Genomic DNA, 22,752 nt, shown 5'->3' with positions numbered 1-22,752 from the left:
GCTTCTGGATTTGTTGATGAGTCAGATGCATCTCTCTTGAAGCTAGTAGTTAGTAAGACAGGTTGGTAGAAATTAACAATTTTCAGAGACCCAAGGATCCAAATAACCTACTAAATGACTGGTCTCAGAAACTAAACTTGCTGTTATCTACATCTCACAGACAAAGAAGAGATGACACATAATCCAGATGGCACATAAGGACTTGATGTCCTTAATGTTTTTGAGAAGGCATTTGGACTAGAAGTCATAAAAACAGACAGTGTAGGGTATCCGGTAATTTTTTTTTCTCTATTCCCAACTCCTCTATCTAAATTTTAAAAGATAAATGAAAATATTTGAGGTTTTTTTGGCTTTTAAGTTTTCCAGTTTTTATTCCCCAAATGGCAAGTATCAGCAAACTGTTCATATTTATTTGTTTAGCCTCTTCCATTTAAGTGCACTTACAATTTCTTTTTGTAACTATTTCTTGACACCCTCGTATTAATAGCATCAAAAAGCACGATACCTTGTTGATACTGAAATAGTTTCCTGTCAAGGACCTTTGCTAAATTAAGATTTAATCTTATCCCTTTAGCTTCTATTGAAAGGTGATCATAAGGAATGTTCTTTAAAGAAATATTTCCTATATCTTTTGCAAAGTCAAATCAAAGAAATCCATTTATTCATTCATTTAACAAATATTTATTCTGATTACATACCAGTATTCAAACATGAATGAAATCTAGTCCCTGCCCTGTAGGAGAACACAACCAAAGGAGATACAAACACGAAAATAAATCATAGTATAGTGTTAGAGTGTTTGTAATTACGGTCATGAATAAAGTGCCACGGGAGCAAAAAGAGAGGGAGGAAGTAATTCAGCTTCCCGGTGAAGGAATGTTTCTCAGAGGCAGTCATAAGAAAGCGAAGATTGAGAAGAGCTACCCTGATCAAAAGAGAAGAGAAAGACATTCCAGAGCCAAGAGCCTGAATAAAGAGGGGCAAGTATGGACCAGTTTCATAATTCTAGAGAACATTCACGAGGGTAGAAAAAAAGGGCACTAGTCACTATCTAGAGTTTAGGCCAGAAAAGTAGGTTAGACTTGAGGTACAATGGATCACATTTATAGGTCCTGGAATCAGACTTCTCTGTGTGACTGACTAATTTATCATTGACTAGCTATGAAACTTTGAGTGATTTAATATGCTAAGCCCATCTGTAAAAGAGATATGTATTCACTTGCCAGCATTTATTGATCACCCACTGTGGGCCAAACAAATAATAACAATGCCAGTTTAATAGGGTCGTTGTGAGGACAAATTAATAAATATAAAGCATTTTAAATGGTGCATTACCTATAGTAAGCGCTCACTAAATGTTAGTTACAAGTATTAATTATTATCATGACAAAGGGTGTGCTTTTTATACTGAAAACAACAGGGAGCAGTTTAAAATTTCTAGGGGAAGAACAACATTGGATTTCATTTTAGAAAGGTTATTGGCTGCAGAAAAGGATAAAGGGGAAAGATTGGAGAGAGAGAGGTTAGAGATAGGAGGAACAATTAGAGGGTGATTCCAATAACCAGATATTTAGGACTTAACATATATTGTGTTGATGGGGTTGGAAATGAAGGCCGAGATCTCAGAAATGTTTAGATGAAAGAACTTGATAATTGATATGATAGTTGAGGTGGAGATGAGGAATTAAAGATGAACTTCACATTTCTGGAGTGGATGACAGGATTAATGCTATTCTTAGGTGAGACAGGTAATGTAAGAAATGGAAATGATATGGGCAGAGTTTGGAGTAAAAAATGATGACAGTGTCCAGCCTGGGACAATAGGAAAGGGATATAGATTGGTAATAAGGATATTATCTTTAATATTGTACATGTTGTCATTGTCAGCACATGAAATTCTTCATGATGCTCAACCTCAGTTATGTCCTCCTCATACTCCAGTATAATCATTACCTTGATTTTTGTACTTAACCGTTCCCTCATTTTCCTTCAGTTATGACACACACACATATTTTCTTAACTAACTCGTGTTTTTATTGTGTGTTTTTCATATTTACATATATTTCCTCTGCCTTTTATTTCCCTCAACATTGTTTGTGAGATTTATCCATGATGATATTTGTGACTATAGTTCCTTCATTTTCGTTGTTATATAATATTCCATCACATGAACATAAAATTACTTATCTATTCTAATATGCATAAGCATTTGGGTTGTTTTCACTTTTTGTTCTTAAGAGCAGTGACACCATGAGCTGCCTTGTGCATGTTACTATTGTATAGTGCAAGAGTTTCTCTAGGATTTGCAGCTACAATTTGAATTACTAAGTAGTTGGTTATTCATATTCTTCAATCTTCTTGGGTAATGCCTAATTGTTTTCCAAAGTACTTGCACCAACTAAAATTCCATGAGCAATATATAACATATCCTTACCAGCATGTGCTGTTACATGATGTTTTTACTTTTTGCCTATCCATAGGTTATAAAGTAGTGTCTCATTGTGTTCAGTTCTGATTACTAATGGTTGTGCGTCTTTTCAAATATTTATTGACCATTCAAGATTTCTCTTCTATGATATGCCTCTTCATATCTGTTGCCTTACTTGGTTTTGTATCTTTTGGTTAGGTATTTTATAAGTACTAGGCATGAAACTAAGGGTTTTCACATAGGTTATCTCATTAATCCTCACAACCTACTGCCTTGAATCTTTTTTTGGAGCAAGGGATTTATATATGTTAATAAGCCTTTGCTGTTGTATAAGATATCTGTCTATAAGTTGAAAGAAAAAGGAACATACTTGTAAGTTTCCTAATCTATTAGCAGTGTTATGCATCCAGATCTAACATGTTTATCTTAGGAATGACCTTAATTCTGGCTTTATTTCACAACTATTATCTGAAAGCAGTTAAAGAGTTAGTTATTTTTCATAAAAAATAGCTTGCATTTGAAAAAGAGGATTGCAAAAGACAGTGAAGGGGTCCTAGTTTAGCCCCTTGCTAGTTCAAGTGTAGAACACAGACAAGCAGCATCAGCAGCACCTGGGAGCTTGTTAGAAAGGTAGTCTTAAAAGCCCCCACCCCAAGCAGGATCTACATTTTAAAAGGTCCCCAGGTGACTCTTTAGACACTTTATAAACTTTGAGAAGGGCTGGTTAGCTAAACAGTAGTAAACACTATGTGTGAGATCCGGTTAGCACTGAGGTTGAAAGAACATCTTTGTTTTCCCAGCACATACAGTATGAGCAAAACTATGCCTGGCATTTTTAGGTGTAAGTATTTGAATTTCTAAGGGGCCCACCTTGGTGAAATGGAGCTGAGAATAAGCGAGTTGCATTGATCCATCAGGTAGGATTCTGGTCTCACAGCCTCAAAAAAATAAAATAGAATAAACAATTTGGCCTGAAATGGATCTAATTGAGGGGTCCAATATATTTTTTATTTTTTTCCAAAATGATCCGTACAATTAATTGATCCAACTCTCCGCTTCATTTTGAGTGTATGATTCAGTCTGATAGTCTTACATTAACTAGATGAGTTCAACTGATAGATTTTTGAGCCATAGGACAATACAAATCGTTTGGCCCAACAGTCTCATTTTATAAACGAGACAAATGAAGCATCGAGTAATTAAATGAGAGATCATGCAGTGGTTAGTAAGGACTCCGAGTACCAGTTCTGTGCTTTTCTCATTAAATCAGAGGCCCAGATTAGAAATATCCCAGTTCTCTACATATATTTTCTGGTCTGAATGAGCTAAAATTCAGTAATTTTGTTTTGTTTTGTTTGATGATCATGAGAATAAATTACTTTTTGGAGAAAATAGCAACTTTCTTAATGAAAAAATTCTATAACATCCATGTATTTTTAAACCCTCTAACAATCGTAAAGCAGCAAAACAACAAGTGGCACCATCTTCAGTGTCCCTTTCTGACTTCATTGCCATGTTCGGACCTAAGGAAGCAACCGACTGACTTTTCCACTCTTCTCACCATATCCTACTATCTTATTTAGAATTCAAAATAATGACTTAAAATTTTAACTCTAGTGACTTTCTAATCCCTAAATTACACTGATGAGGCCAACTGTACACTTAGTGCTTCAAGGCCCCACCTCCCGAAGCCCAGAGGTGGAGTGACCCTATTGTTCTCAGCTTCCTTTCTTTGTCCACTTCCAGCCTCTGGCCAGTCACCTTAAACTATCCTTCTCCTGCTCTCAGAGATCTAAAAAAGGCCTGGGGTTTTCCCTGCTGCTTGGCTAGTTTATTACAAATACTGCCACTCCCGCTCCCCTATTTTAAAACTTCCCTTTCCCCAGAAGGAGTATTTCTGTGTTCACTGGGGACTTTTACAACTAATAATAAACACAGAGAATTCAAGCAGCTCAAAGGGATTTACATATATTTTTAAAAAGCATAGAAGATGGATACAAATAAACTGCCAGCTGAAGTTATCTCCTGGGAAGGGGCTGGGAGTGGGTGGGGGGAGGTCAAGAGCACTTTTACTGTATCTGAATTGTTAGAATGTTTTGCAAAGAAAACAGATCCATTTATTACTTATATAAAGTAAATAATCATGGAAAAACCAGAACTACATGTTCACATTAAAATTTTAATTTATATACCGAAGGAAATAAAACTTCCCCATTCCTGATTCCCCAACCCACTCCCCAGAAGAAATCTGTTAACAAGTTTTTTTACCCTTCCATTAATGTTCTGGGCATATTTAAACATATCCGTTTTTCTATATTTCTTTTTCTTTTTTTTACACAAAATAGGATCATAAAGCAAGTTTCTGAACTTTCCCTATTCACCTAACACTATACATATCTAGAGTAAGATGGCTCTTAGCAATATGCCGCTCATTTTTTTTTTAATTAATAAACTTTACTTTCTAGAGCAGTTTTAGGTTCACAGCAAAATTGAGTGGAAAGTACAGAGAGTTCTCATACTCTCTGTTCCCATACACACACAGTCTCTCCCACTATTAACATCCCACACCAGGGTAGCACATTTGTTACAATGAACTTGTATTGACACATCATTATCGCCCAAAGTCCACAGTTTACATTAGGGTTCATTCTTGATGTTGTACGTTCTATGGGTTTTGGTAAGTATATAATGCCATGTATTCACAATCATAGTATTGTACAGAACAGTTTTATTGCCTAAAAATCTTCTGTGCTCTGCCTATTCATCCGTCCCTTCCCCTAAACCCTGGCAACCATAGATCTTTTTTACTGTCTATAGTTTTGCCTTTTCCAGAATGTCAGATAATTGGAATCATTCAGTATGGAGCCTTTTCAGATGAGCTTCTTTCATTTAGCAATGTATATTTAAGGTTCCTCTGTCTTTTCCTGAATAGCTCATTTCTCTTTAGCACTGAATAATATTTCACTGTCTAGATGTACCACAGTTTACTTATACATTCACCTACTGAAGGACATCTTGGTTGATTCCAAGTTTTGGCGATTATGAATTAAGCTGCAATAAACATCCATGTTCAGGTTTTTGAGTGGATATAAGTTTTCAACTTATTTGGGTAAATACCAGCAATGTGATTCTGGATCATATGGTAAGAGTTTGTTTAGTTTTATAAGAAGCTGCCAAACCGTCTTCCAAAATGGCAATACCTTTTTGCATTCCCATCAGCAATGAAGGAGTTCCTATTGCTCCACATCCTTGTCAGCATTTGGTGTTTTCAACTTGGGCCATTCTAATAGGTGTGTAGTAATATCTCGTTCAAGTTGCAATTCCCTAATGATATATGATGTTGAATATCTTTTCATATACTTACTTGCCATTTGTATATCTTCGTTTTTTTATTTTTTTTATTATTATTTATGCCTACAGCACCTGGTCTTCCTAGGTGGTCTCCCATCCAAGTACTAACCAGGCCCAACTCTGCTTAGCTTCCGAGATCAGACAGCGGGCTTGTTCAGGGTGGCATGGCCATAGACCATGGACCGTGGCTGCACTGGGGCACGAACCCAGGACCTTCTGCGTATAAAGCAGACATACTAACCGCTACACTATGGAACCATGTCCTGTGTATCTTCTTTGATGAGGTATCTGTTCAGGTCTTTGGTCCATTTTTAAAATTGTATTATTCATTTTTTTATTGTTGAATTTTAAGAATTCTCTGTATATTTTGGATAACAGTCCTTTATCAGATATGTCTTTTGCAAATATTTTCTCCTTGTCTGTGGATTTTCTTCTCATTCTTTTTATGCTATGCTCTTTTTTACAGGTGCATAGCATTTCATTAAGTACCTTAAATTATTTAATCAGTTCCCCCTTGATGGACATGTAGGTTGTTTTCAATTTTTGTTATTAACTGTTACGATGAACACCATCTAACAACCATATTTGAGTATCTGTGTAAATGTACATATAGAATAACTTTCTAGCCGAGGAATTCCAATGTCAGAAGGCATGTGCATTTAATATTGTCACAGATATAGCCAACTTACTTTCTAACGAAGTTATACCTTCAAATAAAACTGATAATTTATTGTTTCTTGAGCTCCTCTGTGAGGTAGATAAATAACACATTCCAGGAAATTTTCAAGATTAAGAGCAGACTAAGGATCACTTGTACATTATATATTTCATTAGAACAGTCATTTTCAAAGTTTTGTTTAAGAGTCACCTGCTACCCACAGTAAATCAATCAACAAATATTTATTTAAGTGGTCAGTTACGAACCCAATTCCTAAAATTGTTTCTAATTTGTATTTGGTAAAAAGTGAGCTACAAAGTCCATATAAGAAGAGTGATCATATAATTTATTATTCAAACACCTGAAAAAAACGGCTCAACAGGGACCATACCAAACAAAACAGGTTTACGGTTACCCTACATATTAGCTGCTACAACTTTATAAAGATATATTTTTAAATTAAAAAAAAAAAGCAAAAGACAGAGCTGTTTATGGAATGGCATATTCTGTATAAGAATAAGAGAAAATTTATTTATATATGTATAAAGAAACTCCGATGCACACTCCAGAGAAACAGATAAGGTAGAACGGGAAAGAGATTTTTATCTGTATATTTTCTATATTGCTTATGTACTCTATATTTTTAATGAATATATTATATCAAGTGAAAAATTAACATGAAAACTCTACAAATAAAGGGTTGGAGAGGGAGGAGTAGGAGGTGACTGATTAAAAGGTATGGGTTTCCATCTGAGGTGATGGAAAGTTCTAGAACTAGATAGTGATGATGGTTGCACAACATTGTACTTAATGCCATTGATTTGTTCACTTTAAAACTGTTAAAAAAAACTATAATTTTATTAGCCAATGTCACCTCGATAAATGTAATTAAAAAGTAGAAGAGTTAAAGTCAAAGATAAAATGCAAAGAGACAACAGGGACTATCTGGTGGAATGAAAACACATGCTTTTGGACTTTACTGGTCAAACCTACCAGGTCATGGATAGATGGGCCCTTCAATTTGTGTTGAATATAGATACTGTTTCTATCACATTGGACTATGGGTACCATGAGAGCAAATAGTACCCTCTGAAGAGGAAAAGCTTTTAGTTTGAGCCAATTTTAATAGAAACTCAAATTCTGAGGCCTGCGATTTATTTATTCCAGTGCTATAGTTCAAGAACTATAATCCCACAGATCCATCTGAATCTCTCTCAAGACTATATTTTCATCACAGTCCTTCCCTGAAGGTCTTGGTTGCTCCTGGTTGCCTATTCCAAATTCTTCAAACCTATCAGACTCCTACAGCAGCTGATTGCAATCTGCCCTTCCAATCTCTTCTGCTGTAACTGAATTTGCCTGTGGTATTTTACTCATAGAAATGCCTAATTCAAGCCCTACTTCCTTTGTAAATTCCTCAGGTCTTCCCTATCAAAAGTGAGTTTTGGATCTCTCTTCCAAATTTCTCTGAATAGCATTTACCCTTTGCATCTTTCTTCAGCCCTTACCATTTTCCTGGCTTGTATTGTTAATATCTTTTATGTGTGTTCATTTAGTCTTCCCTAGTAGACAATGTCATCATTGTAGTTGGAACAAATCAGCAAACTCGTGTTCATAAGATGGTTCAGTGGACCATTGAATAGGTAAAGAAATCCAATGATATACATTCCTGTAACATAAGTGGCATCTTACAATTTCCAGAAATAATGTCATGCTAGGGCTCTAGGAGACCGAATCAAGCTTTAAAAAAAGCTCCCAAGGATGGTTTATAAGCCAGAATATCAACTTATTGTTTTGCAGTGGGAGAGGCCATTTGTGTAGGCTATTTTTCTTCTGATGAAAACCAAATTATAGATGAGAAGTTTCCTAGTAAACAGAGACAAGGGAAAAGAAAAGGCAGAGGGAGGAGAGAATTGACTCTATAACCATGCATTAGTTTTCTATTGCTGCTGTAACAAATTACCACAAACTTAGTGGCTAACAGCAAGACAAGTTTATTATCTAATACTTCTGTAGGATAAAAGTCTGACACAGATCTCACCGGACTAAGCTCATGATGTTGGCAGGGGTCTATTCTTTTTTGCAGATTGTAGGGAAGAATCTGTGTCTTAGCCTTTCCTAGCTTCTAGATGTGCCCACATTTCTTGGCTCATGGACCCATTCCTCCATTTTCAAAGCCAGCAATGTTAGGTTGCTGATTTCCCCTTCCATCTCCCTCTCCCACTTTTAAAACCCCATGTGATTACAATGGATTTACCGAAATGATTCAGGATAATCTCCTTATTTCAAGATTCTTAATCATATCTGCAAAATCTTTTTGCCATATAAATTAGCATATTTGCATATCTAGGGATTAAGACATGAATATCTTTGGGTGGCTGTTATTCTGCCTACTATAGTCAAGTTTTCAAAAAGATATTTATGTGGAACTAATATAATAGATATGAATTTTAACACATATGTAAAATAAGGAAATACTTTATTTCTAAATTTTGGCTCCTATCAGGCTAAGGTGATGGAAAATTAACAATTATTGTTGAAGGCACTTTATGTGGTGCCCACAAAAATCTTTGTCTCAGGCCATGTGGTCCCATAATGTACAATGACACTCTGCTCCATGGGGTATGGGCATTTCTGCCCAAGCAGGATACCTTGGGGTCTAGTCTTCCTAGATGCCACAATCCACTCTAAGGTCTTGACCCATCCCTGGGCCCCATAATTAATAATGAAGTTCCTGGTACTCCAGGACCCACCCCTGTCTAGGAGAACCTCCCTTCTTCCCCATCTCCACTGCTTTACTCCAAAAGCGGGGGCCTCTCTCTTTCTTCCCTCCTCTTCACTGGGTTTACACTTTTACAAAAGACTTAACAGCATTTGGCTTTAAACTGCTTTTGGTTTTCCCTCTTGCAAAAATTTCCAGGAAAGGAATTGTGACCTAGACACAAAGGACCTGTTTAAAATAGGGTGGGGTGGCTTTGCATGGAGACTAAGAAATGTTATAGTGAGCAAAACACATTGCTGCAATTAATAAATTAACATCTTAAAAAACAATCCTTTTGTGTAAATATAGCCTACTATTTTATATTTTCCCAGAAGGACCTATTTCTATTTAGATAACTTCTATCCTTTCAACTTCTGTATATATATATAGTTCTACAGAGGCACTGATAAATTCTTTCATAGTCTTTTTCTTAGGATCTTTATAAACCCTGAGATTTCTGTTTACTTTTGTCATTTACCAGTGAACATTTCTAATAGCACATTTTATCTTATATTAGCTGGTTTAACCTGGCTGCTCCCTTAAGAGATTTGGGGACATGCTCTTATCTATTAGTGAGATATTTATAAAACAAAGCTGGGATACTTGTTTTGTCTGAAGATAACTAACCTTTACTTGTGTGTGTGTATATGTGTTGCACATTTATTTTATTTTTATTTTTATTTTTTTAATTGCGGAAAAGTATACATAACAACCCTCTGGATTCTCAGCTGTAAGACAATATTTATTTTGAAATTGAGCAAATTTATAGAAAAATCCTTTACTGAGTAGTAGTTTCTAAATTATTTATGATTCCAAATTTTCTGCAGTTTTAATTGTAGTCTGTACATAGGTTTTAGCATAGTTATAATCAGAATACAAATGATTTAATGTTCTACTTTTTGAATTCAATTGGTTTCACATACACATTTCTATGTACTAACAGTATATACACTTTTTATTGTAAGTAGCTATGTAGTATCCCGTGTAGCTGAGGTGTCACAGTTTGCTTAGTTATTTCTTGTTGTAGGCCATTTTGTTTGTTGGTTCTTTCATTCATTCAGGGTGAAACTATCCAGGCCTGTACTCCTTCTCAGCATATAGTAGTAAAAGTTAATAGCTCGTGCTTTCAAGGAATATATAGTCTAGACAAGACAGAGAAAGATATGGAAAACAAGCATAATACTGTTTTCCCTAATGGTAGGATGAACCCCATTTTGCAGGAACATCTTCCATGCCACAGTCTTTCCTGAGGGGTTATTCATTCCCCACCTCAGTGATATGGCAGCAAGTCCAGAACAAGGTGAGAAGACTTATGAGAAAGAAGTCCTAAATCAGGTGGAGGCTGCTTTTGACAGGTAAAGAGGGTAACCAAGGGTGATGGGTGTTAGGTCTTCTATGACCATGGATTTCTTAGTGTACTGATTCTGCCACAACTGTGGGGAGACAGACGGAGTTTGGCTAGGGTAGTGGACAGACCCTGAGTTCACAAGCTGAGGTTGTAGTAATCTCCCAGGTCTGTCTCTAATCAGCTGTGGAGGTCAGATCCTGACAGGTTCAAAAAGGACAACAGGAGATGTGGCTTTGTTGTTGTGCAGTTTCCCTTGGGGTGGAGGCATGGGAGTGGTAGGCACAATAGACATCTTCTGGCTAGGTGATTGGTTGTTGGAGAGGAATAAGGAATTAAGATCATTTTGGTGTGCTTTCTTAGGATGAAAGATAGATGAGAATCTTCTCTAAGTAGGGATTCCCAAAATAGAACATTTGAATATCAGATAAATAATGAATAATTTTTTAGTATAAGTATATCCCAAATATTGCAATCATATAAGGTTTCTCCCTTAGAAAGAAAATAGATAAATCAGGGAAGGATGCAGGAAGCTGAAGGGATTCTACTTTTCTCTGAAATCAGGTCAGCTGCTAAGAATGAGAAGGGAGGTGGGAAGCAGTGGTTTTGAGGCAAGAGCTAGAACTTGCCACAGCTGTTGAAGGCAAACTGATAAGTCGGTGACCAGGGCTGCCTGGATGCGGAGACTGGTAGTGAGGCATTCAATAGTGGTGAGGACTCAGGCTTTGGAACACCACTGTCCTGGTCTGTGCCTCTTCCTAACTTTGTAGTCTCGGACAATTTACTTATCCTTTCTTCTCTTCAGTTTCCTCACCTATAAAATGGGCTAGCTAGTGGGACCTTCATGAGGCTGTGGTACAGATTAGGGGAGGTAATGCAGGCGAAGCACTGACAACAGTACAAGTGCTCACCATTATTAAATTGTAGTGCTACAAATCTTCATGGCTGTATGTTTTTTCAAGCCATTTTCTGAAGGCGAGAAAGTAGATAGCTAACTTGCTTTATTTGTATTTCCAGTTGGAAAATTAATTTGATTTTTAGAAATATTAGGCAGTTGAATCTTAACACAAAATTGAAATAATTCTTACTACAAAGTAATACATGTTCATCATAGAAATTTTTAAAAATATAGATCAGCAGAAAGAAAATTAAAACCAGCTGTAATTTGATCTTCTAAGAGTAACCACTGTTAATGTTAGTCATTTTCATATATATTCTGCCCTTATGTTAAAAATATTTATTTAATGGCATTGTACAGAACTCATTGTTTTTTTTACTTCACGATATATCTTGAACATTCTCTTGGTCACTCACTGGTCTTCTACAACATATATCTTAATGGCTGCATATTATCTTGATATACTGAATTTTTAAAAAGTCTATCCCCTTTATAGAATAAGTAGATTGGAGTTTTAAGTCACATATTAACCACACAATATTTCCTGGTAAACCACATTTGTTAAAACTCTATATGCATTTTTAAAAATTTCAAAAGCAATATTTTGAAATATAGGAGAAAATCATCTTATTGCCCTAACACAACTAATTTTAGTTCATCCTCCGTCAATATAGCTCTGTATGTGTATGTGTGTTTCGGTAAGTTCCAGTTGAACTGTATTACCTGGATACTCATGGAGAACCTGAGATCATCTTGATCTGAGGTATTAATATTTAACAGACCCGAAATTGAAAGATTGATGATAGTAAAATTAATTCAATCCACCTAGGTTTCTGATGATAGAACAGCAAGGCTCTTCTACAAGCCAGAAAGCAAGGGCTTCTGGAGGAAGCAAGTGAAAGCTGTGGTAGCCTCTAGAATCTGGAGTCGGGGATTGGCTCCTCCATTGGTTTTCTTTCACTCTTGTTCTCAAACAAATGTCTCTGATTGGCTGCTGAAGGGTCAGATTGCCTCTATCCCTCTTTTTAAACTAAAATCTTGAGATTTTAGTAAATAAATAGAAAGACTGCAAAGAAAAAACAGTTCTGGCTAGGCAATACTATAGTTTGGAAACTCTGGTCTTAGATAAGGTGTTCAGCCCACACTGCAGAGAATTAATCTATCAGATATTTGCAGTGACTAAATGTTCTGCAGAATCGACTAAATCAGTTTGTGTCATTCCCCACCTTGGGTCTCACTGTTCCTCTCACCTCTTCACCTTTGGCTTCTATTAAAGAAGGGGTGTCCTGGCAGCATTCTCTCTGTCACAGATGGGTGGGTTTATAATTTTCAGATATCTTTTAGATATAAAAAATCATCAATTCTGGAGCATAAGCCAATGCCTTAATTGACATTAGCCTCATGGTTTTTTGTTTTTGTGAAGATGGTTCAGAACACAGACATCACTCTAATTACAGGGAGTAAATAATTAAACAAACAAACAAAAAAAATTCCCCAACCTGAAAAACAGCTACAAAGACTTGCAGACAAATTTACTTCTATCTGCTCAGGTCATACTTTTTAGCAGGCACCTTTCATGTATGTTACCTCAGAGAATAAGGTGTTGTTATAATTGTCAAAAATTAATTCACTCAGGCACAGGTCACTGGCCAGCCCCTCACAGCCTCCTCTCTGGCTGAACCCCTGCCCTTTCTGAACTCCTCTGCTCTTTCACCTTTTCACTCCCCTTCAGCCACTTTAGCTCCTTGCTGTTCCTCATCAAGGCCCTTATCACCTCAGAGCCTTTGCACTTGCTGTTCCCTCTATCCCAGAAATCCTCATAATTCACTCCCTCACATTCTTAGGGTCTTGACTCTATTATCACTGTTGCAGTGTGACCTTGTCAAGAAAGATATTCTTTTTTAAAAATTATTATTATTTATGTCTACAGCACCTGGTCTTCCTAGGTGGCCTCCCATCCAAGTACTAATCAGGCCCAACCCTGCTTACCTTCTGAGATCAGACATCGGGCTTGTTCAGGGTGGCATGGCCATAGACCATGGACCGTGGCTCCACTGGGGCACAAACCCAGGACCTTCTGCGTGTAAAACAGACGTGCTAACCACTACACTATGAAACCATGTGCAAGAAAGATATTCTTGACCCTAAAATTGTATGCCCCTGCCCTCCATGCTCCCTATCCTCCTTTCCTTCTTTGTTTTTCTCCATAGCACTTACCATTGTTTAAGGTGACATATACGTTAATTATTCATTTGTTTATTGGTGGACTCTCCCTACTAGAATGTAAAGTCTGTGAGAGTAGGAACTTTATTTCGTTTACTACTCTATCCCCAGTCCCTAGGACAGGGCTTGACACAGAGTAGGATCAACAAATATTTTTTGAATGAACAAATAAATAAATGAAAGGCCACTCAGCCAATAAATGGTAGAGGTAGAGGTTCAAAAATTGGGTCTCCTGGTTTGAAACCTGGTTCTCTTTTCTTAATTCCATGCTGCCTCTGGAAAGAAAAAAAGATTTTCTTTCAAAATTAACATAGGACAGTGTTAATGGAAGAGAATGTGAAAACCTGGTTAATAACGCTTCCACAATATCTGATAGGTCATATCCTTACTAAAATATCATGAGCCAATTGAAAATCTTCATTTAAAGAAAGATTGCAAGCTCAGAAAAGCTAGAATGATGGAATAAGTGTTAAACTGGTAGTTGAGAAAAGATTAAGAGTTGGGACCATTGAATTGGTAAGAGGGAAGACTAAAGAGTCACAAATGACTTCAAGCATTTAGAAGGTTAAAATGAGATTCTTTAACCAGTTATTGGTCATTTGTACCAAGGATGCAACAAGATGAAATGGGCCTTTGTTAGACACAAGAAAGATGTTAATGACTAAAAAATGTCTGAACTTGTAAGGGTGTAAAGCCTATATTATGGAGAAGTATAAAATTAAGTAGTTAACACGAGCTATCTGTTAACTCATCCATTCATTTACTTAACTTAACCCACGTTCTTGGAAGGCTTTACTGTGTACCATTGAGGGTTTCAGAACTGCTGTCTTTGGGTATGCAGCAGTGAATATGTAAGACACTTAGAGTCTCTATTGTCATGAACCTAGCAAATGCTTAAGATGCTGACTCGAGGCCAGATTTCTTGAAATCTCCACCAGTTCTCAATTCTCTGAATATATTTTAAAAATAGAATTTTAAATTTGATTTAGTTTTCTGAGTTCACAAAACTTCAAAATTCAAAAAGTGTAAAAGCCTCCACCCTCTATCCCCAGCCAACAGTTCTCCATCTCAGAAGCAACCACTGTTAAAACTTTCTTGTGTTTCTTTTTAGAGATAATCTATAAGTACGTAAGCAAATGTGTATATATTTTTCCCCTTTCCTCTTATCCCGTAACCTCCCCCTACCTGTTTTTTTTACACCATTGCTAGCCTTTTTCACTTTACAATATATTATGGCAATCTTTCCTTAACAGTATAAACATCTTCTTGTTCCTTTTTAAAGGCAGCATGGTATTCCATTGTATAGTGGACTATAATTGATTTCACTAGTCTCTCTCTCGGATGGATACTTGCATCTAATCTTTTGTTAATACAAAAAATTGCAATGAATAGTCTCAAAGACACATCATTTTCTACATGTATGTCAATAGGATAATTTTCTAGTTACATTGTTGGGTTAAAGGGTATGTACATATGTCATTTTTTAAAACTTTTTTTATTGTGGTAAATAACTCATATAAAATTTACCATCTTAACTAATTTTAATTGTACCATTCAGTAGTGTTAAGCATATTGACATTGTTGTGAATGTAAATATGTCATTTTGACAAATATTGTCAAATTTCCCTCCACAGTGATTGTATCTATTTTTACTTTCACCAGTGCTGTATAAGAGAGGGCTCTTCATGTAGAAAATGCTTAAAAGCAGAGTGCTGCGATTAACTGGGAGATAGTGTAGCAGAGAAGAAAGGACAGAGGTTCTAGAATTTAACCTTGGATCTGATTCTTACCAGCTAAGTGCTCTTGGGCATTACTTAATTCCTTTTGGTTTTGTTTTTTCATATCTAACACTAATCTCATAGAGGGGTAAGGATTCAAAGAGCCTAGAATAAGGGCCAGGCATATAGTAGGCACTTGATAAAATGATAGCCATTAGCTATTTTTATGATCTGGGTCCTTTACCAATCAGTCTACATGTACAAGTTATTCAACTTCTCTGAGGGCTAATTTTCTCATGTGTAAAATCAGAGAATTTAAATAATAGGAGACTGGTTACCCAAATTTATTTAGCTATTAAAATGTTCAAAGTATTTTGAGAGGCAGTGCGGAGTCATGGTTAAGCATATAGACTCCAAAGCCAGATTGCCTGGGTTGATTCTTGGTGTGGCTATTTTCCAGCTGCATAACCCTGGGCTGGTCCTCAGTTCAGGCTGCTATGACACAGTATGACAGATTGGGTGGTTTATAAACAACAAAAATTTATTTCTCACAGTTCCAGAGGCTAAAAGTCCAAGATCAGTCCCAGACAGTGCATGGTTAAGCATATAGACTCCAAAGCCAGATTGCCTGGGTTGATTCTTGGTGTGGCTATTTTCCAGCTGCATAACCCTGGGCTGGTCCTCAGTTCAGGCTGCTATGACACAGTATGACAGATTGGGTGGTTTATAAACAACCAAAATTTATTTCTCACAGTTCCAGAGGCTAGAAGTCCAAGATCAGTCCCAGACAGTACAGTTGAGTTCAGGTAAAACCCCACCTCTAGGTTGCAGACTCCTGACTTGTTGTATCCTCACATGGTGGAAAGAGATCTAGCTAGGTCTTGGGCCTCTTCTTATAAAGGCACTAATCCCATTCACAAGGGCTTCACCCTCATGACCTAATTCCCCCAAAATTCCTACCTCCAAATACTATCACATTGGGATTAGGGTTTCAACATATGAATTTTGGGAAGACACAAACATTCAGTTCATAGAAATATCTCCTTGTTTCAGTTTTACTTATCTGTTAAATAGGGATAATAATAATATCTATTTCAGATACTAACTGTGAGGACAAAATGACATCATAAACATAAAGCTTTTAGAATAGTACCTGGCACTCAGAAAACTTCCAAAGAAATGCTAGCTTTATTGTTATTAACAGACATGGAAACCTAAAGCTCAGGTACTTGGAGGTCCTGCAGAGCACTGACTGGCTAGGAATCTTTTCTGAAACCCGGATCCCACTGAGAAGCTGTATGACTGCCTATCCAGAAAAATGCACTGTTTTTACATGATTATACATACAGTTTCAGAGGTCCCAGTCTGGTTTAATACCCTTGGTCCATGAATTAAAAGGGTCTCTGGATAAGCAAGATGATGTAGGTGTGAGCAAGTTCAATTGTGGAGGCTGAAGATGGATTGCTTTCTGTGGAGAAGAGAATAGCTGGAAAGGAAGAGGAGATAGTGGGTAGACAACACTCTTTTGGGTAGATTGGCTGCAAAGGGGATGCAGAGAGTACCTGTTTTATCTAGAAGAATGTCACGGTTTTAAAACATGTACTGGATTCTGTGACAATTCTCCCATCAAGAAGGAGGATTATATTTCCTTCTCCTGAATCTTAACTATTAGAACATGGTGGAAGTGATGTACTAGTTTCTGCATTCAGACCTTAAGAAACTGGTACCCACTACTCACTCCTGAACCAGACCACAATGTTGGAAAGAAGTCCAAGCAGCCTCTGGAGAGGTCTGCATGGAAAAGAATTGAGCTGACTCATAGCCTCAGCTGACAGCCAGAATTAACTCGCCAACCTGAAGTGGACCCTTCAATCCCTGAGTTGAGCCCGCCTAGTTGATACCATATGGAACAGAAATGATCTTCCATGCTGATCTTTGTCCAAATTGCAGAGTTGTGAGCAAAATATATGATTGTTGTGAAGTCATGGAATTTTGGGGTAGTTAGTTACATGTAGTAAATAACTCATACAAAGGGGGAAGTGAATCAAGGGAGGGGATTTGTTTATGCATTTGCCTCCTTCTCTTTATGATGGAAGAGACTTGAGAATGTTTATATTGAAAGGAAACTGCTGCACTCAGAGGACCTTGCCCTGAGTCCTCTATTTTCTAAGTGAGGTGGGAGGTCCTTCCCTTGCTGCCATAAGGGTGGGAGCTTGAAGGAGGACTGGTGAAAGGTTAGAATAGTTGTCAGTGGGGGACTGGAAAAAGTTGCTAACTGGATATGTGGAAAGTTTTTCAGCTAGCATGAAGGTGGGAGACAGGAATGTATAGTAAACAAGTCATCAGGGGAAGCGTCCAGGAGAAGCTGGCATTTCGGCTGGACCTTGGAAGATGAGTAGGGTTTGGGCAGCAAAAGGGGTGGTGGAGGAAGAAGAGGCTGAGTAAGAATAAAGAGGAATGGAAATGGATGACCTGTCTGGGAGTCCATTTACCCTTTTAACATTTATTTATTGAACCTCAATTATGTGGTAGGCACAGTGCTAGAGGCCAGGTTTTTGGAGCTAAGGATACAGTGGTGACCAAGACCAAAAAGGCCACGTAAAGCTCCCAGTCAAGGGCAGATGCAAAGAATAAGTTGAAAGACTAACATACAGTAATTAAGATTTATGATACTTGTGATGAAGGAAACAGAGGGTTGTGATATAGAATCAAGAGGGGGAAATCTCTGTTAGATGTAATGGTCAGGGAAAGCTTCCAAAGTATGTAACATTTAAACTGAGCCATGAATGATAAGGAATGCATGAGGAAGGAAGTGGGGCGAGTTAGAGGCAAGGGAAGATATGTGCAAAGGTCTGAGGCAAGAGCTAGCAGATGAAATTGAACAGGTGGGAAGGGACCAGGTCTTCCTGCTGGCTTTGCAGGTCTGCTTAAGTATTGATTTTATTCCCAGTGCAATGACATGCCACTGAAGATTTTAAGCACGGGAGTCAGATTGTTCAATTTGTGTTTTAAGAAGATCCCTGCTTTTAGGGATACCTGGAGGAATGGTAGTGGAAACTTACTTAAGAAAAGAAAGTTTTCATTGATTTACTTTTTTTAAACCTAGAGTTTTGTTGTTGTCATTAAAATTTTAGATTTTAATGCTAGATCCTAAACATATCTTTGTATGGGGAGTTTAAAAAATTAAAAACGATTAAAACTTATTTAGTTTGAAAGTTTCATAATTTGAGACATCCTAGAGTGCTTTGTCACTGATGTCACCTAGATTCAGAGATATAATAGGATATTTGATTGCGGAGACTATTGACCCAGATGTACAGCTATCCTAAACACTTGATATTTAAGGATAAAAGACATAATTTAAAATTGCACCAAGAAAAAGCAAAAGAAAGCTAAAATTTCTAGAAATAAACTTACTCATCCCCATTTTTCTGTGGTTTACTTTTCTGAAGTTTCAGTTACCCATGGTCAACTGTGGTCTGAAAATATTAAATGAGAAATTCCAGAAAGAATTCATAACTTTTAAATTGGGCACTGTTCTGAACATTGTGATGAAATCTCACAATGCTTGTTTGACCCGGAACTTGAATTGTCCCTTTGTCCAGCGTATCCACCCTGTATACCCTGCCTGCCTGTTAGTCCCTTAGCTGTCTTGATTATCAGATCGACTGTCAGGGTATTGCAGTGCTTGTGTTCAAGTAACCCTTATTTTAGTTAATAATGCCATATTCACATAACTTTTATTACAGCATATTGTTATAATTGTTCTATTTTATTATTTGTTATTGTTGTTCATCTCTTACTGTGCCTGATTTAAAAAATTTTATTATAGGTATGCATGTACAAGAAAAAACAGTATATTTAGGGTTTGGTACTATCCAGGGTTTCAGGTAACCACTGGGGGTCTTGGAGCATATCCCTGTGGATAAGGGGGACTACTGTACTTGTAAGAGCAAATAAATTGTGGTATAGTGTACAATAGAATACTCTTGAACTGTTACGAAAGAATAAAGAAGCTGCCCATCACCTGAAATGTAAAGTTCTGCAAAGGCATATTGTTAAAGGAAAAAAAGAAGGCAGAAGAAGAATATGTGTAGTATTCTGCCTTTTGTTTAAAAATATGGGAAATGAAAGAATACGCATTGGCTTAGAAGTATAAACATAGAAATTCTGGAAAGTTATATAAGAACAAATAATAAAGGTTGGTTCTTGGGGGTAGGTTAGGAACTGGTGATTGGAGATATGGGTGATAGAGAAAATACATTTTTTTAAAATTTTGAACCATGTGACTAATTTCTTATTAGAAAATTAAATTTAAAAAACAAGGAAGGCTGTATATCCTGATATAGAATCTCGAAGATTATAATCTCCAAATTAAGTGAAAAAAATCAAGGAACAGAATAGTATTTGTAATATACTATTTTGTATACATCTCTCTTTCAACATACACATGCTCCTAGATTCACAGACTATCCCTACCATTACATGTAAGAAAGTTGTAACATGGGTTGCTTCTGAGGTGGGGAATTGGATGGCTGGGGACCCAGAGTAGTAGGGAAACATTTTCCTCTATACATTTTTATTCCTTTTAAAATTCGCATGTGCATTGCCTACATAAGGACATGGAATAATTTAATTAAAACTGAATAGTTATGTACACTTTCTGGTATAATCAGACCCTCTATGGGTTGCAGGTGGGAGAAGGTGGATGTGCATGATGACTGACCATTCTGAAAGTATAGGCTCTTAAAATCCTACGCTTTGATCTCATAATCCCTAAAGTTCTTTCAAACACCAAAATACTTAATTTCTACCTTGATGGTAAACACTGACAGCATCGGAATTATGTTTTTCAGTCCCTTTACTTGCTCTTAAGGGTGTGGTGCAGGTCTTTCTGCAAAGTTTTGTGCCTCGTAAATCTATGCTGCCTGCTTAGGACACAGAATCAGAGGCTGGCTTTGACAGAAAGTTTAAATTCTTCCAGCCCAACTTTCCAAACTACTTAATGCCAACTCAATTGGCTCAATTGATCCACAGTGCTTGGCCAGGTAGACACTTAGAGAGTGAAAACTGACCGCTTAATATAATCAGTGACTGAGACAGCTGGCATGAAACTACAGCAGTGATATTAGAATTTTCTGTCATGACCGGTTTGGGGACTGTTAGATTCTGTTACCATTGCACCAGGCAATTAGAAGGATCAAAGAAATCCTCTAAGAACCTCCTTACATCACACTTTAGTAGGATATTAATGCAAATATTTGTCGAATAACAAATATCTAGAAAGCTGGGAGAAATGGGAAAGTGATTTAGGGAGAAAGCTTCTGAGGCAAGCTTAAACAGTAATCACTCCAATTGTCAAATCAGTTTTGACTGATATCATTTCACAGATTGGGATCCTTTTTATTTTGAATGAATTAGCAGATTAATAGAGTTGACTGACATTCTGATCCCATTGTCCCGAAAGCTGGTTATCTAATACTTTACAGTTTCCTTAAGGCGAAATCAGGCAGCTCAGTTGTTTGTTTGTTTGTTTTTGTTTCTAACTAGATGCTATATAGTGTCTTAGCATTTTTCCCTTTTGTTCTGAAGTCTTTTTGTTGGGGAAAATTCAGGCTTGAAATTTTTATGATTAAACATTTACCTCGCCCAAGGCATATACATGTATATTTATATACCTAGTAAAACACTAGTTAACTAGCTCAAATAGTTAACAGATTATTATATTATTTACAATTTTAATATTTTATTGTATGGCTGTGGCTTAGACAACAGAAAGGACTGGTAATTACTCTCCAATTGCATGATGCTTGCCATGTGCTTCCTTGGTGCACCATTTCCATATAATTAGAGCTATGTGTTCCCTGCAAAACAAAGCGATGCCCATAATATCCAATTGGAAGCATGAAATTAAATTTCCTATATGGAGGGTAACAGTTTCAGTTTTGAGGAATTAATTCCTTCAAGTAGTTCTTCGGGAAATCTGGAATCTCTCTTCTAAGATAGTTTAGGTCTCTATTTACAGTTTAGTACGGAGATTTTCTATCAAACTTGGAAAGCAAATTTTTCTTTCTGAGTAGACAACTATGCTGGGGCTATAGTTCTGAGGTTATCTAGGATGGGCCCTGCCTCTGAGTACCCTGAGAAGAGATGACTTCTGAAGAGGGTCTGGACTTTGATGGGTTAAGGTCTCTCTGAGGCCCAGGTGAAAAATAAGTGTCAAAAAAAAAAAAAAAAAAAGGGGTCCAGGGAAGTTTTTGATCTCCAATGAATTGTATTGTTTTTTTCAATAGTGTTTTTTAGAAGCTCCCATAAACAAGCATTACTTGAAGTCTGATTTTACTCAAATGTATCTTTAAAAAAAACAACTTTCTATATTTTTCTTATGTATAATCGCTTGATGAAGCATGTAACTAATCTCCTAGGCTTAGAGCACTTAACTTCATTTCAGATTTAGCAACATAATTTGGATAAATATATTTAATTAAACTAAAGTTTTGAGGAGATGCTCTGGCTGGTCAATTGAACTCAGGGTTGTACCAATAGTAACCAAGAGTACTTCCATCTTTGATTTCAACTTTAAAAGTCAAAACCTGAGTCTCCTTTTCCTAAATCAGGGAGCATCCTGAGTCCTATGATGATTGTGTATATATTTCTTCATTCTACCAATTTCTAAATTCTTAGAATTTCCTAAATTGTCCAAACACCACATCCCCTACACAGTTTACTGGGTTGGGGACCTCAGCTTCCCAGTGGCCCATCCTGTGCTTCCCAATCTCTACCTCAGAGCATCCATAGTTTTATTTAAGGAATGGCATGAGAGCAAGCAGGGGGATCTCACTGTTCTGACAAAGTCCCCAGTGACTTTTTCTGTAAATTCGGTTTGTAACTAACTAAAAACAAATACTTTAAAAAATAATTTTTGTTTATTGAAGGAAATTTACAAGATACAGATGATCAAGAGGAAGAAAACAAAATTGCCCATAATCTTACCACCAGAGGTAATACTTTGGTGTAAATTCTTTGCTTTGCAATATGTGAAAGCATTTTTTAAAAATGTAATATTACTGTTTTATAACCCAGTTTTTCCTATTTAATATAATGAGAATATTTTTTCCTGTCCTAAAAATGTCATTTTTAATGACTGCCTAGGACTTCATATTATGCACATACTTTGGCTAAATTAGCCAATTGTAGAAATATAGGCTGTTTCAAATTTTTCATTTTTATAAATATTCCTTGTATCAAAATCTTTTGGGATACCCATGATTATTTCCTTAAGATGAACCCCTAGAAGTAGAGAAAGTATCCGTGTCAAAGAGTATATGTATTTTTGTCTTTTTAAATGGATTGCTAAATTGCTCCCAAAA

The 22,752-nt window shown here is 36.7% G+C and overlaps 2 pseudogenes; both read right to left on the bottom strand.

Annotated features, from left to right (window-relative positions):
• Positions 1–5,839: 5,839 nt before the first annotated feature.
• LOC112478028 lies at positions 5,840–5,955 on the bottom strand (annotated as a pseudogene).
• A 7,407-nt stretch (positions 5,956–13,362) lies between these two features.
• Positions 13,363–13,478, bottom strand: LOC112478029 (annotated as a pseudogene).
• Between the last annotated feature and the right edge of the window lie 9,274 nt (positions 13,479–22,752).

Source organism: Pteropus alecto, unplaced genomic scaffold (genome assembly GCF_000325575.1).
Source record: "Pteropus alecto unplaced genomic scaffold, ASM32557v1 scaffold131, whole genome shotgun sequence".
Lineage (NCBI taxonomy): Eukaryota > Metazoa > Chordata > Mammalia > Chiroptera > Pteropodidae > Pteropus > Pteropus alecto.
Note: the sequence above shows the minus strand (reverse complement) of the source record. Positions and strands in the feature narration are given on the sequence as shown.